The sequence below is a fragment of the Canis lupus genome, chromosome 26 (assembly GCF_011100685.1).
Source record: "Canis lupus familiaris isolate Mischka breed German Shepherd chromosome 26, alternate assembly UU_Cfam_GSD_1.0, whole genome shotgun sequence".
NCBI classification, from domain to species: domain Eukaryota; kingdom Metazoa; phylum Chordata; class Mammalia; order Carnivora; family Canidae; genus Canis; species Canis lupus.
In genome coordinates, this window is record NC_049247.1 from 6,428,466 (window position 1) to 6,442,488 (window position 14,023).

Here is a 14,023-nt window from a genome sequence, read left to right on the forward strand (position 1 = left end):
TATATAAAATCTTAAAAAAAAAATTCCTCGTGATAGCCTTACTTTCATGGCCTCCTATGAACACCTCCCACCATTCATACTTTTTTTTTTTTCCTTAAGGCGACTCCATGCTCAGTGTGGAGCCCAATGCAGGACTCGAACTTATGACCCTGATATCAAGACCTGAGCTGAGATTAAGAGTCAGGCACTCAGAAGTAGACCCTGAACTTTATGGTCAACTAATATTCGATAAAGGAGGAAAGACTATCCACTGGAAGAAAGACAGTCTCTTCAATAAATGGTGCTGGGAAAATTGGACATCCACATGCAGAAGAATGAAACTAGACCACTCTCTTTCACCATACACAAAGATAAACTCAAAATGGATGAAAGATCTAAATGTGAGACAAGATTCCATCAAAATCCTAGAGGAGGGATCCCTGGGTGGCGCAGCGGTTTGGCGCCTGCCTTGTTAATTTTCCCCATTCTCACTGGTGGGATCTCATTGTGGTTTTGATTTGTATTTCCCTGATGGCAAGTGATGCAGAGCATTTCTCGCCCAGGGCGCGATCCTGGAGACCCGGGATCGAATCCCATGTCGGGCTCCCGGTACATGGAGCCTGCTTCTCTCTCTGCCTATGTCTCTGCCTCTCTCTCTCTCTGTGTGACTATTATAAAAAAAAAAAAAAAAAAAAAAAAATCCTAGAGGATACCACAGGCAACACCCTTTTTGAACTCAGCCACAGTAACTTCTTGCAAGATACATCCACGAAGGCAAAAGAAACAAAAGCAAAAATGAACTATTGGGACTTCATCAAGATAAGCTTTTGCACAGCAAAGGATACAGTCAACAAAACTAAAAGACAACCTACAGAATGGGAGAAGATATTTGCAAATGACGTATCAGATAAAGGGCTAGTATCCAAGATCTATAAAGAACTTATTAAACTCAACACCAAAGAAACAAACAATCCAATCATGAAATGGGCAAAAGACATAAAGAGAAATCTCACAGAGGAAGACATAGACATGGCCAACATGCACATGAGAAAATGCTCTGCATCACTTGCCATCAGGGAACTACAAATCAAAACCACAATGAGGGATCCCTGGGTGGTGCAGCGGTTTGGCGCCTGCCTTTGGCCCAGGGCACAATCCTGGAAACCCGGGATCGAATCCCACGTCGGGCTCCTGGTGCATGGAGCCTGCTTCTCCCTCTGCCTGTCTCTCTGCCTCTCTCTCTCTGTGTGACTATCATAAATAAATAAAAATTAAAAAAAAAAAAAAAAAAACACAATGAGATCCCACCAGTGAGAATGGGGAAAATTAACAAGGCAGGAAACCACAAATGTTGGAGAGGATGCGGAGAAAAGGGAACCCTCTTACACTGTTGGTGGGAATGTGAACTGGTGCAGCCACTCTGGAAAACTGTGTGAAGGTTCCTCAAAAAGTTAAAAATAGACCTGGCCTACTACCCAGCAATTGCACTGTTGGGGATTTACCCCAAAGATACAGATGCAATGAAATGCCGGGACACCTGCACCCCGATGTTTATAGCAGCAATGGCCACAATAGCCAAACTGTGGAAGGAGCCTCGGTGTGCATCAAAAGATGACTGGATAAAGAAGATGTGGTTTATGTATACAATGGAATATTACTCAGCCATTGGAAACGACAAATACCCACCATTTGCTTCAACGTGGATGGAACTGTAGGGTATTATGCTGAGTGAAGTAAGTCAATCGGAGAAGGATAAACATTGTATGTTCTCATTCATTTGGGGAATATAAATAATAGTGAAAGGGAATATAAGGGAAGGGAGAAGAAATGTGTGGGAAATATCAGAAAGGGAGACAGAACATAAAGACTCCTAACTCTGGGAAACGAACTAGGGGTGGTGGAAGGGGAGGAGGGCGGGGGTTGGGGGTGATGGGTGACAGGCACTGAGGGGGGCACTTGATGGGATGAGCACTGGGTGTTATTCTGTATGTTGGCAAATGGAACACCAATAAAAAAATAAATTTATTATTAAAAAAAAAAAAAGAGTCAGGCACTTAGGGGATCCCTGGGTGGTGCAGCGGTTTGGCGCCTGCCTTTGGCCCAGGGCGCGATCCTGGAGACCCGGGATCGAATCCCACGTCGGGCTCCCGGTGCATGGAGCCTGCTTCTCCCTCTGCCTGTGTCTCTGCCTCTCTCTCTCTCTCTGTGTGACTATCATAAAAAAAAAAAAAAAAAAAAAAGTCAGGCACTTAAGCAACTGAGCTACTCAGGCGCCCCTGCTCTTTTTTTACTTTCACTTGAAGTTTATTTATTTATTTACTTACTTACTTATTTATTAAGATTTTATTTATTTTAAAAAATTTTAAAAAATATTTTATTTATTTATTTAAAGATTTTTTTAATTTATTCATCGGAGACACACACAGAGAGAGAGACAGAGACACAGGCAGAGGGAGAAACAGGCTCCATGCAGGGAGCCTGATGTGGGACTCGATCTCAGGTCTCCAGGATCAGGCCCTGGACCGAAGGTGGTGCTAAACTGCTGAGCCACCCAGGCTGCCCAAGATTTTATTTATTCATGAGAGACACAGACAATGGCAGAGACACAGGCAGAGGGAGAAGCAGGCTCCCTGTTCAGCAGGGAGTTGATCCCAGAATCCGAGGATGCAGGACTCAATCCCAAGATCCCGTAATCACTACCTGGGCCAAAGGGAGACACTCAACCACTGAGCCACCCAGGTGCCCGAAGATCATTTTATTTTTAAATAATCTCTACACCCAACATGGGCATTGAACTCACACCAGCGTCAAGAGTTGTATGCTCTACCAACTGAGCCAGGCAGGTGCCCCCCTCCATTCATACTCTTGTGTTGTCTTTCCTTGAGTCTTGTGTGGCCTCCTTAATTGATAGAATGCGGTGGAAACATCACTGTGTCAGTTGCAAGGCTAAAATTCAAGAGTCTAGAAGCTTCTGCTTTTGTGTTCTTGGGAGCCCAGAGCCACCATGTAAGAACTATAAGGCAACTAGAGAGACTACATGCAAACAGAGCAATAACAGCTGTCTAAGAATCCTAGCTGAGCCCACCTAGTTATAGTTACACAAGTGACTATTAGCAAGCCCAGCAGAACTGTCCAGCTAAGCTCAGCCCAGCTTGAAGAATCATAAGAAGTAATAAAATGGTTGTTTCATTAAGTTGTTAGGTTTAGGGGTTCTTTATTACGTAAAAATAGATACGCAAAACTTTCCATATTACTGTCTTCCTCTCCACATCTGTTTGTCTTCCTGAGGTCACAGTTTCAGCTATGGCATTGTTATCTACCTAGGTACAAAAGTGAGAAACTGAGGCTTCATTCTAGACTCTTCTCTCCTTATAAACCCTATCCAACCAGTCACTGTGTGTTATTGGCTTTACCTCCTAGTATTTCTTGAACCTGGTCTTCTTCTATTGTTCAACAATTTTACTCCATTTCAGTTTCTGTTCTTCTGTCTACTCCTCATACCTGCAGTCCAGTTCTTAGGATCCATCTGGTACGTTGCTTCCTGAGTGATTCTTCTAGAATGCACATCCAACCACAGCAGTTATCTGCACAGCAGGCTTCCGAGTTTCCTGTAGTCTACAAAATAAAGTCCAAACTCAGTTACAAAAGGCTCTTTGAGAATGGCCTTCATCTATTTTTATAATCCTACTGATAATTCCTTGTTACTCGTTATGTCAATCAAAGTTCACACAGGAGGCAGAAACTATACTAGGTTCTGAACAGAGATAAATTAATGTAAGGGGGCACCTGGGTGATTCAGTGGGTTAAGTGTCTGACTCTTGATTTCAGCTCAGGTCATAAATCTCATGGTTATCAGATTGAGCCCCATGTTGGGCTCTGTGCTCAGTGGGTAGTCTGCTTGAGATTCTCTCTCCTCTGCTCCTCCCCCTGCACCTAGTTCTTATTCTCCCTCTTTCAAAATAAATAAAATCTTTAAAAAAAATGTTAACTAAATCTAAACTGCTTAACTAGATAACTTGAAAGGGTGAAAAGAGAACTTTACGGCATCACAGAGGTAGCAACTGCAGGAAGCAGCTCTTACCACTCAAGCTAAGGGGAAGAGGTAAGGGGTTGGTGTCACTAGGAAATGTAAAAGGCCCCATGTTGCCAAGACCTAAACTTCAAGAAAGGGGCTGTACTCAGCTGGTGCTAGTGTCTCTGACCTTACAGAATGACCTTGGGGAGGCTCCCAGTGGTCCTCCTGTCTGAGAGGAGGGTTTAAAGGGCTAGTTCTGCAGGTGTGGGGAAAAGTGAGCAGAGTTGCTGCTATGGGGAGGAAATGCAGCTGCCAGGGTGAAGAAGCGCTGTTGGAATGATGTTCACAGTGTTGTCCTCTCCCTCCAGCACTCCCTAGTGCAGAAACAAACACTGAAACAGCTGGCAAAACAGAATGTAGTTTTGCAAATTGGAAGCTTGAGTTTGGAGCCAAGAGACAGTATCTTAACCACCACTGCCCTTGCCCCATTACTGTCCCTTCTTGCTTTGCTTCCACCTGTTTCAGGACATTTACTGTTTCCCTTCTTGAAAGGCAGTTTCCCTTCTTGAAAGGCAGTTCCCTCTTCTCTATGCCTACATGATACCTATTTTCCAAATCTCTGCTCAGTTATCACTTCCTCGAGGAAACCTTCCTTGACTTCCCTGATGAGGTCAAACTCGTCTGTAATAGGCTCTTAGCTTCTTTGTAGCAATGTCACAGTTACAAGCTTACATTTTTTTTTAAGATTTTATTTACAAAAAAAAAAAAAAAAGATTTTATTTACTTGAGAGAGAGAGAACAAGAGCAGGGGAAGGGGCAGGAGGAGAGGGAGAAGCAGACTCCCCACTGAGCAGGAAGCCTGATGCGGGACTCAGTCCCAGGACCCTGGGATTACAACCTGAGCTGAAGGCAGATGCTTAACTGACTGAGCTACCCAGGTGTCCCTACAAGTTTACACTTTGGGTGCACCTGGGTGGCCAAGTGGTTGAGCATCTGCCTTTGGCTCAGGTTATGATCCTGGGCTCCTGGGATTGAGTCTCACATCAGGCTCCCCACAGGGAGCCTGCTTCTCCCTCTACCTACGTCTCTGCTTCTCTGTCTCTCATGAATAAATAAATAAAATCTTAAAAAAAAAGTTGTTTACATTTCATGTAAATTTTGGATTGACACCCCTAGACTGTAAGGACATTATGGGCCAGGGACAATCCCTGTCTCTCCCTTCATTTGGTTTTCTTAAATTTGTGCCCCTAACCTCTAACATAGTACCTGGTGCATAGCAAGGACTCAATAAATACTTATTGAATGGAGGGAGAAGTGCAGCTATCACAGCCACTGGGAAGTCAATACCATGTGTTAAAAGGGATTTGTTTTGAATCATCTGCTTCCAATAGCATCTCTGTTCTGAGTGTATTCAGTAAGCCTTCCTCCTGCTTCTGATACTCTATAGAGCTTGATTCCCATCCCCTGATAACAACTGCTACTCATGTTGTCATTCTGAGATGCTCTATGTGTACACACCAGCAAAATATAGTACTATACATTCTCACAGACAGAAGTACTTCATTCTCTTGAACAACTGTTTCACTGTAGGGAAGTATCATAGTTTAGATGACCAGTCCTTTCCTCAAAGGCATTTAGGCTGTTTCTCATGGTCTGAGTCTACAAATAATGCTGCAGGGAATAACCTTGTGCATGACATGTGTGTGCATATCTGCGGTTATATTGCAAGTATCACCTGAAACACCACCTTTTACTTGGGTCCCAGATAAGAAGATTATGCAGAGATCGCAGCAAGGATCTGGCTTGGATACTCAAGGTACCTCTAAGGATGGGAGTTTGCAGGTCAGGCCTCCACTGTTAGAATCTAGTACTTATGTAGTCCTAGTGTGCAGCAAGAGTTTGAGGGCCCCTTGGAAACAGAACTGTATCAACCAAGCTTGGAAGACACTGAAGCATTAACTACAATGTTTTAGGTGTTTGTTTGTTTGTTTGTTTGTTTTTGCTGCATCCTTCCTCAGTTAGCATGACAGATCCGTAATAGCTTATTTGCTGTCATCTACACTAGACCATAAACTAGTCTAGTGGCTTATGCCGAACAAGACAGATAAGGGCCTTGTTCTTTTGGAACTAGTTTTTATCATTTTAACCTTTACCAGTTGTTGTTGTTTTTTTTTTTTGTGCATAAGGAGAAATGAGATAATGGAAGTAAACTGATTAGTCTGCTATGTAAAATGTTCACCTATAGGAATATACACATGTAATATATACTTACACATACAAACGCTGAGTTCGAGTTGAATGATTTGTAATCATCTTGCCATGACTTTTATTTTCTTTCTTCTTCCCTCTGCCTCTACTTTCTTCTGAAAAGTTCACACTTTAACCTCCAAATGTTTGGAGACTTGGATTTCTCTCAGCACAAGGCCAGTGGGACACGCCGCCAGTAGGGGGCAAGAATCACCCAGGCGTCCCTATTACCTAAGCAACGGAGTCAAACAGCATTCAGAATGACTTTACAAAAGGGTTACCAAAAAGTTAATTTGCTTATTCTGTTAGGTCATTTAATAATAACAATATAAAGGAAGAGGAGGTAGAGAAGAAATTAGGGAGGCGAGAGATGGTAGGGACAGACCTATCTGGAGCAATCATTAATTGAGAGTAATAGTTGGTTCAGAAAAAAACAAGTAGGGCTGACCCCGTCACATCCTTAGGGTATGATAACAGCAGTGTACCAGCCTGGGAGCTCCGAGTTCTACTGCGGTTTCTTTTCTTTTTTTAAGATTTTATTTACTTATTCATGAGAAACACAGAGAGGAGAGAGAGAGGCAGAGGGAGAAGCAGGCTCCATGCAGGGAACCCGAGGTGGGACTCTTTCCCGGGTCTCCAGGATCAGGCCCTGGGCCGAAGGCGGCGCTAAACCGCTGAGCCACCCGGGCTGCCCTATACTGCGGTTTCATGCTGAATAAAGTGCTTTGAGCGAGACTAACAAGCAGTGAATCCGCGAATATTTTTCTTTCTACGGCTGACTGGGTAATGAAGAGCTTTCCAAAGTGACAGAGACGCCACTAGGTAACTTCCTGGACCGAAGCCACACACACCAAAAACATTTTGAAAATAGCTCCGGGCCCCTCCTAGCCCGACTTTGAAAGCAGGTGTGGGACGCATGCGCCCGGGCCACAAGCTGACCTCCTCGTGGCAAGGCAGAGCACAGACCTTCCTCCCGACAGCCCGCGGGGCAGAAAGGGAGGTGGAACGGAATTCTCGCGAGGTCTTTCGAGCGCCGGCGGAAGCAGTAGACACGTGATTCTTCTAGGCGGCCTTCGCCTTCCCCCCTCCCCCTTCTCGGAAACCCGGCCCCCTCACCCCTCGCCCACCCCGGAGCCGCGGTAATGGACCGTTTGGGTTCCGGAATTCTCTTGGATCCAACCACTGGTACCGGGTCGGCTGGAGCCGGCGGAGCCCGTGCTTGGCAGCGAAGGCAGGGGGCGGTCAAGATGGGGGGGGGAAATCATCTTCCTTCACCTAGGTGGGAGGCGGGGCGGAGGGGGGCGCTGAGGAGCGGAGGGAGGGGGGAGGAAGTCACGTGGGGCGCGCGGCGCGCGCTGCGTGCGCGCGGCGCTTCAGCCGTCGCCCCACCCCCTCCCCTCCGGCGGGGCGGGGGGGCTGGGGGGAGGGGCGTCAAGATGGCGGCGGGGAGGTAGGCAGAGCCGGACGCCGCTGCTGCCGCCGCCACCGCCGCCTCCGCTCCAGTCGCCTCTAGTTCTTCAAGCTCTCGCCACCCGGGAGGAGCTGTTTCGGCGTCGGACCCCGCAGGGAAAGTAAGTCCTTCCCTCAGCCCTGTTCTGCTTCCACACTCCTCCTCCCGGACAGCCAGCCTCCCACTCCCACTCTCCTCAGGGGGCCGTATGGGGCCGGGTTGGGGGGGGCGCAGCCACCTCACCCCGGCTCGGGGCCTCCCTCGCCCCTCACCGCCCCCTCAGCTGCGCGCCCCAGGGCACTCGGGGGCAAGGTCCCGGCGGCGGCCCCGCCGCGCTCGCTTCCTCCGCCCGTCAGCGCCGGGCCCTGAGGTCGCTGCGCGTGGGGGCTCTGGGACCCTGGGGGCCCCCCGGTGTCCCGGGCCGGAGGCGCTCAGTGTGGACGGGGAGGCAGGGTCTGCGGACGCCGGCTCCGGCTCCACTTGGGTCGCCCCCCCTTGCCTTCCCTGCTCCGCTCGGGGATGGCGACGTCCCGGACCCGCAGGAAAGTGAGCTCCGCAATCCTTCAGAAGTCTTCCTGCTCGAGGGTTGCTCCCGGTTTGGGGCGAGTGCGGGGGGAGATAGGGGCGCCCTAAATCTGGACCCCACACCTGCAGTTTTCTGGTTACCTCGCCCACAGGGCGTCGAGGCGGTACGTGGGACACGTGGGGGCCACCTTCAAGCCTCACCGGGTGATTAGGTTCATTTCGCCTCAAGGTCCCTCCTCTCCCGGACCCTAAGCATCTGTGTGGAGAAAGGCGATGGGGGATTTGGTTACTTTAAGAGTGTTTAGCGTAACGAGCATCTAAAGTTCCCCAAACCAGTGTATGCTGGTGGTTTCCCAGAAGTGGTTTGGGATCGGTTTAACCGCTGAGGAGATTTGGATGTTCCTGAACCCTTGTGATTGTTTCTTTCCTGACCCTGGCATCCAGCTCCTCCCCTTTCCACCCTGGCTTTGTGCTGCTGTTTGGTTAATGTTTGCGGACCACTAACTTGATCCTCGCACAGAGAAGCCCTTTTTATGTGCGGGCTTCGTTTACTGTAGGAAGCTTTTGTTTCGGGGAGTTGCTGGTTGAGAAACGTAGGGTAAGAACGGGCAAGAAAATTGAGTCAAATAAAGCAACGTTTTTATCCATTGAATTGCGCACCCAATTGTAACCGCACCCGGAAGTTTGTACTAAACACGTGTTGCTGAGGGAAGGTTAAAAACTGGGTCACCTTTGACCTTTGAAAGTTGATTATTAGCGGTTTATGTTGAGTTAAATGTTTTGTTTAATGCAGACAACCACAATAAGAGATAGAATAGGGCTTCTACAGAGTCGGGCAGGAGGGTCCAGAAAGCTGTCAAACCCCGAGTTGCTGCTCTAGAGGAAATAGACTTATTAACACCTGACTGAGATACAAACCAGTCAACAGTGTGTAAAGGAATCCATTTTTTCCCCGGGTTATTTACTTCAGTCAAGAAGTGATTTTTTCCTTAGCTGTTGGGAAAGCCGTTATCATTGGCCAAAAGATAATTTGTATAGAATTTCTAGTATAAAATGCAGAATTTGCTATTGTTGCCTTGCGTGGGACAGTTATTTTGCAAGAGAAATTTTCATGTTTAAAAGAGTTGTATCCAAAATTTAGCTTCCCAGAAATTTTTTTTTAATTTTTTTCCCTTCGGCTTCTACATTTTTATCTCACAATCTAATTTAATTCCATACAATTGTCTATAGGATTTTAAGTAAATTTTACTTCAGCTGCTGGGTAAGTATCAAAAAGGAAGGCTTACTTGCTGGCTTACAGTCCATTCATTCATTAAATGCTTTTAACTTAGGCAGTTTTATTTAAAGGTTTTGCTGAAATTTCCATAGTGCTTAAAAATGAGCAGTATAAAGATTCTTTACATGCTTTTAAAAAAATGATTCATTTCAAAGACTATAGCTACTGATATATTTTGATGTTTCTTAGTTTCTAAATTGAGCTTTGATTTGAGACATGCCTCTGGTGAAGGTCGTAAACACTCAGATCTGAGGTCTGGTCTTATCAAGTAACCTGATTTCATGAGTCTCTTGGTTCCCATGCTTTGCCTGCCTCAAGTTGATGTAAAGATACTTTGTGAGAGTAATTACTTTCACATTATATAGCTAATTAGTAAAATGATGTGTAATTCTAAAGATTTTACAATTGTCTTTTTTTTTTTTTTAATGCTGACAGTTCCACTTCAGTGTGGTTGAACTTAAATATTAAGGACAATTGGGATACTACTGAAATTTTCTGTAGATGAAAAGGATAGGCTCTTGAAGAACAGGGACTTCAATTTTATAGATAAAGTACTGTACAAAACCCATCAAATTAACTTGCTTATTAAATCTTGGGAGGTGGTATAGGCACAGAGCAATGATTTTAAAACCTTTTTATGGGATGCCTGGGTGGCTCAGTGGTCAAAGCGTCTGCCTTCAGCTCAGGGCATGATCCTGAAGTCTTGGGATCAAGTCCCACTCAGGCTCCCTGCGAGGAGCCTACTTCTCTCTCTGCCTGTGTCTCTGCCTCTCTTTCTGTATGTGTCTCTCATGAATAAATAAATTAATCTTTAAAAAATTTTTAAAACCTGTTTATTGTATCCCTTGGTAAGACATGTTTTACATTGTGACCTACATATCCACACATAGAACTGAAAAACTCATCATGAAATAACAATCATCTCCACATGCTCTTTGCTAGTTTTCTCTTCTGTACTGAAATAGTTAAGAATTCTGGTTATGATACACTGAATTGACTTGACAGCTCACTGTGGTGTGACCACCGGTTTAAAAAATATGGTATAGGGTTAAGAATACAGAATTTTGAGATGTGGAGGTCAGAGCTCCTGAGTTTCTGATTCTGTTCCACAATTGCTTTGTTGTTAACTTGTTACAATTCATCTCTCTAAGCCTCAGTTTTTCATCTGGGACAAAGGAATAACATGTAGTATTTACTCGGAAGTTATCTTGAGGGTTAAAAGAGGAAAAAATCTAAACCTATAGTAAATCTCAAGATGACTAGTGATCTGAATTTGGTGGTGGTAACCAAGAAAGTTGTTTAACAACACTCCCCCCTTCTTTCATGTACGTTTTTTGCAAAGCATGCTTGAAACTCTTGTCATCTGCACATTCCTTTGGGAATCCATTCTTACAAGTTTTGCAGTGAGAATGGAGAGGGGCATGTTTTACTGAGCAATTGCTCCTTTGAAAAATAGCTGTTAAAAATTAGATTATACCCTTCTAGGTAATGAAAATCCTTGTTAGTGAACTTTTTTATACTACCTGATGTTCTCAAGGAACCAGTGCTCAGTAGACACTAAATAAACACCTTGTTAATGAACTATATTAGCTAAATTCTGAGATGATCATTATCCTTCAACTTACTAAACTAAATGTCAGTTATCACCTTTGGGTTGCATTAAAGCAAAGTTGAATCAGAGTTAAAAGACATACTTAGTACTGTTAAAAGTGCTAAGTATCTTAGCATGATACTTGGTAAATGATATGTTTGCACATATAAAGAGAACTACCAGTTTCCTCTAGACATACCAGCTAATTACCTGGATAAATTGAATATGTGACACTTATATGTAAAAAGGAATTAATATTTTATAGAACTAATTTGGAAGTTAATTATTGAGTGGATTGCCAATAAATAAAACTTGTATTCTGGGAAATTGTATTAGTCATGTGAGAGAAAACCTATTTTTTGACGTGATACTAATATCAAAGTGTAGTAGCTAATAGCATAGTGTTTATTCAACCAGCAATCCTATAAGATAAGTTCTATTTTTATTCCTATATGAAGATGAGGAAACTGAGTCACACAAGTTATTCCTTGACTATATTATACTACATGTGCATGATGTAGCCAGTATTTGAACCCAGATACTCTGTTTGACTCCATAGTCTACTCAGCCTCTGTGGTGTGCTGCCACTGCTACAGATAGATCCCTTGTATCTTGTAGCCCTGAGCTATAAAGATCTGCTTTAGGTCTCAACAAGAGGAACCTTGTCCTGGTTGATAGGTTTCAGTGTTGGTATTCTCAGTGGGAACTGTATCCTTTCATTCTTCTGATTGGCTATTGTTTCTCAGGATTCTCTTCCTGCCAAAGATGGCTCTTAGTTACTCTCTACTACTGTGTCCTTATTTATCATAGAAACTTTCATCGGTGTACTATTTTGAAATAGGTGATATTTTCCAGTGTATTTATAATAGAAATGGAACCTTTTTGTTGTCCTTTGTTTGAGATAGAATCATTTTGGGGTTGGTTACTTTTGGGTTTGTTGGATTGCTACATGTTAAATGTCTCTTAAGGTCTATGAAATCCTTTGTAGACACACTGTAACACAGTTCTCTTACACTTATTTGCATTCATATTGTATTTAGTGGGTTCAAAGCAAAAATGTTTTCTCAAGAATAAATCTTGTAAGGTGAGAAGACTGATTAATATAACCTTTTAAGGGCTCTGTTAGCTTGAACACTGAAATTGTGAGTCTGTAATAGTTTCAGAATAGGAAAATGATTAAATATTAAGGGGTTTGCCTAATGGAACTAGAGAAAGGCAGAGATGTTCCTCTGTATCCCTTGCCCCCTTTCTCACTGCAAAAAAGTTCAAGTAGAGAATTTGTTTCCATTTGGCTAAGAAAGGATCCTTAGATTTTGTTTTTGTATATTATGTGTATAAACCTAAAATCTTTTTCATTAATAGCTTGCAAAAGACATGTCATTACTAAGTCACTATGTGTAGATCAGAGGTCTCAAATTGTGATTCCTGTGAATGAATTTTCAGCGGGTTAGTGATAGTATTATTTATAACTGTGCTGTTATTTCTTGTAAAAATACCAAGATTCCCTCCAAATTCTTCCCTTCCATGATATTTTTATACTTGCAATGCTCATTGTTTAGAAAATATATTTCAAAGAACTCTCATGTATTAATGCTTTTCAGTGACTTTTGTTTGCTTTCATTAATGATGTTTCTGTACTTTTTAGTAGAATTAGAAAGGGCTTGGTGTGCATTTAATGGATTAATGGATCCTTTGGCTTCCAAGCATTCTTTGGTCTGTAGTTTAGGAGTCATTGGTTTAGGGGTGCCTGGGTGGCTCAGCGGTTTAGTGCCTGACTTCGGCCCACGGCGTGATCCTGGAGTCCCGGGATCGAGTCCCACATTGGGCTCCCTGCATGGAGCCTGCTTCTTCTTCTGCCTATGTCTGCCCCCCCCCCCCCCCCCGTCTCTCTCATGAATAAATAAATAAAATCTTTAAAAAAAAAAAAAGGAGTCATTGGTTTAAAACAATGTGTTTTGGTTTGAAATGTAAATGAATCATAATTTTGAGTATTTACTAAAAACAGATGACATTTTGATAGTCTCTGGAGTTCTATTAATCTAGGTCAGGATTACTCATAGCAAGCAGGCCAAGACCACCCCTATTCCCACAGGTCAGTGGTCTTAAGTATTTGGTGAGTTGATATGTTTTTTTTTTTTGTTTTTTGTTTTTTGTTTTTGTTTTTTTAAGATTTATATATATATTTTTAGGGAGGGTGTGAGAATGCACATGCATGTTAGTGGGAAGGGGCAGAGGGAGAGAGAGGGAATCTCTAGCAGACTCCCTACTGAGAATGGAGCCTGACAGGGGCTTTGATCTCATGACCTTGAGATCATGACCTAAGCAAAAATTAAGAGTCCGATGCTCTACTGAGCCACCCAGGTGCCACAGTTGAAATGTTTTTAAAGCATTGGTTTAGGGATTCCTCGGTGGCGCAGTGGTTGAGCGTCTACTTTCAGCTTAGGGCGTGATCCTGGGGTTCTGGGATCAAGTCCTACATCAGGCTACCTGAAGGGAGCCTCCTTCTCTGCCTCTCCCTCTGTTCTCTCATGAATAAATAAATATAAATCTTAAAAAAAAATAAAAGCCTTGGTTTAGCTATCTTGGTACATGTTTGTACTCTATTAAGTTAATTTGTAAAGCATGGTCAGCTGTGTCTAGATTAGAAAAATGATTAACTTTATTTTTTTTTTTTTAAGATTTTATTTATTTATTCATAGAGGCAGAGACACAGGCAGAGGGAGAAGCAGGCTCCATGCAGGGAGCCCAATATGGGACTCGATCCTGGGTCCCCAGGATCACACCCCAGGCCGCAGGCGGCGCCAAACCACTGCGCCACCAGGGTTGCCCGATTAACTTTATTTTAAATCCATGTTGGGACATTTCTCATATTTGTCTCCCCTGTTCAATCCCTTTGTACTGTTTCCATCTTGCTATCCAGTGATCTTTCTCCCTTCCGGT

General features: G+C 43.7%; 1 protein-coding gene and 1 long non-coding RNA gene across 10 annotated transcripts in view; one reads left to right on the forward strand and one right to left on the reverse strand.

Moving 5' to 3' along the window:
• Positions 1–2,759: 2,759 nt before the first annotated feature.
• Positions 2,760–7,531, reverse strand: LOC102152547. Of its 7 annotated transcripts, none has more exons than XR_005379118.1 (3): positions 7,431–7,526; positions 6,267–6,472; positions 2,760–3,594 (listed from the first exon to the last, which is right to left on the reverse strand). It is a non-coding gene; the product is annotated as an uncharacterized LOC102152547 (long non-coding RNA). The 7 variants fall into 7 exon arrangements; XR_005379116.1 differs by lacking the exon at positions 7,431–7,526 and adding an exon at positions 7,093–7,337; XR_005379113.1 differs by lacking the exon at positions 7,431–7,526 and adding an exon at positions 6,982–7,337.
• Positions 7,532–7,653: 122 nt separating this feature from the next.
• Positions 7,654–14,023, forward strand: part of SBNO1 (strawberry notch homolog 1) — a 61,984-nt gene continuing 55,614 nt past the window's right edge. For all 3 annotated transcript variants that reach the window (XM_038574833.1, XM_038574835.1, XM_038574834.1), the window contains exon 1: positions 7,654–7,812. The gene's annotated coding sequence lies outside the window, so the exon portion shown is untranslated. The remainder of the gene's footprint in view (positions 7,813–14,023) is intronic.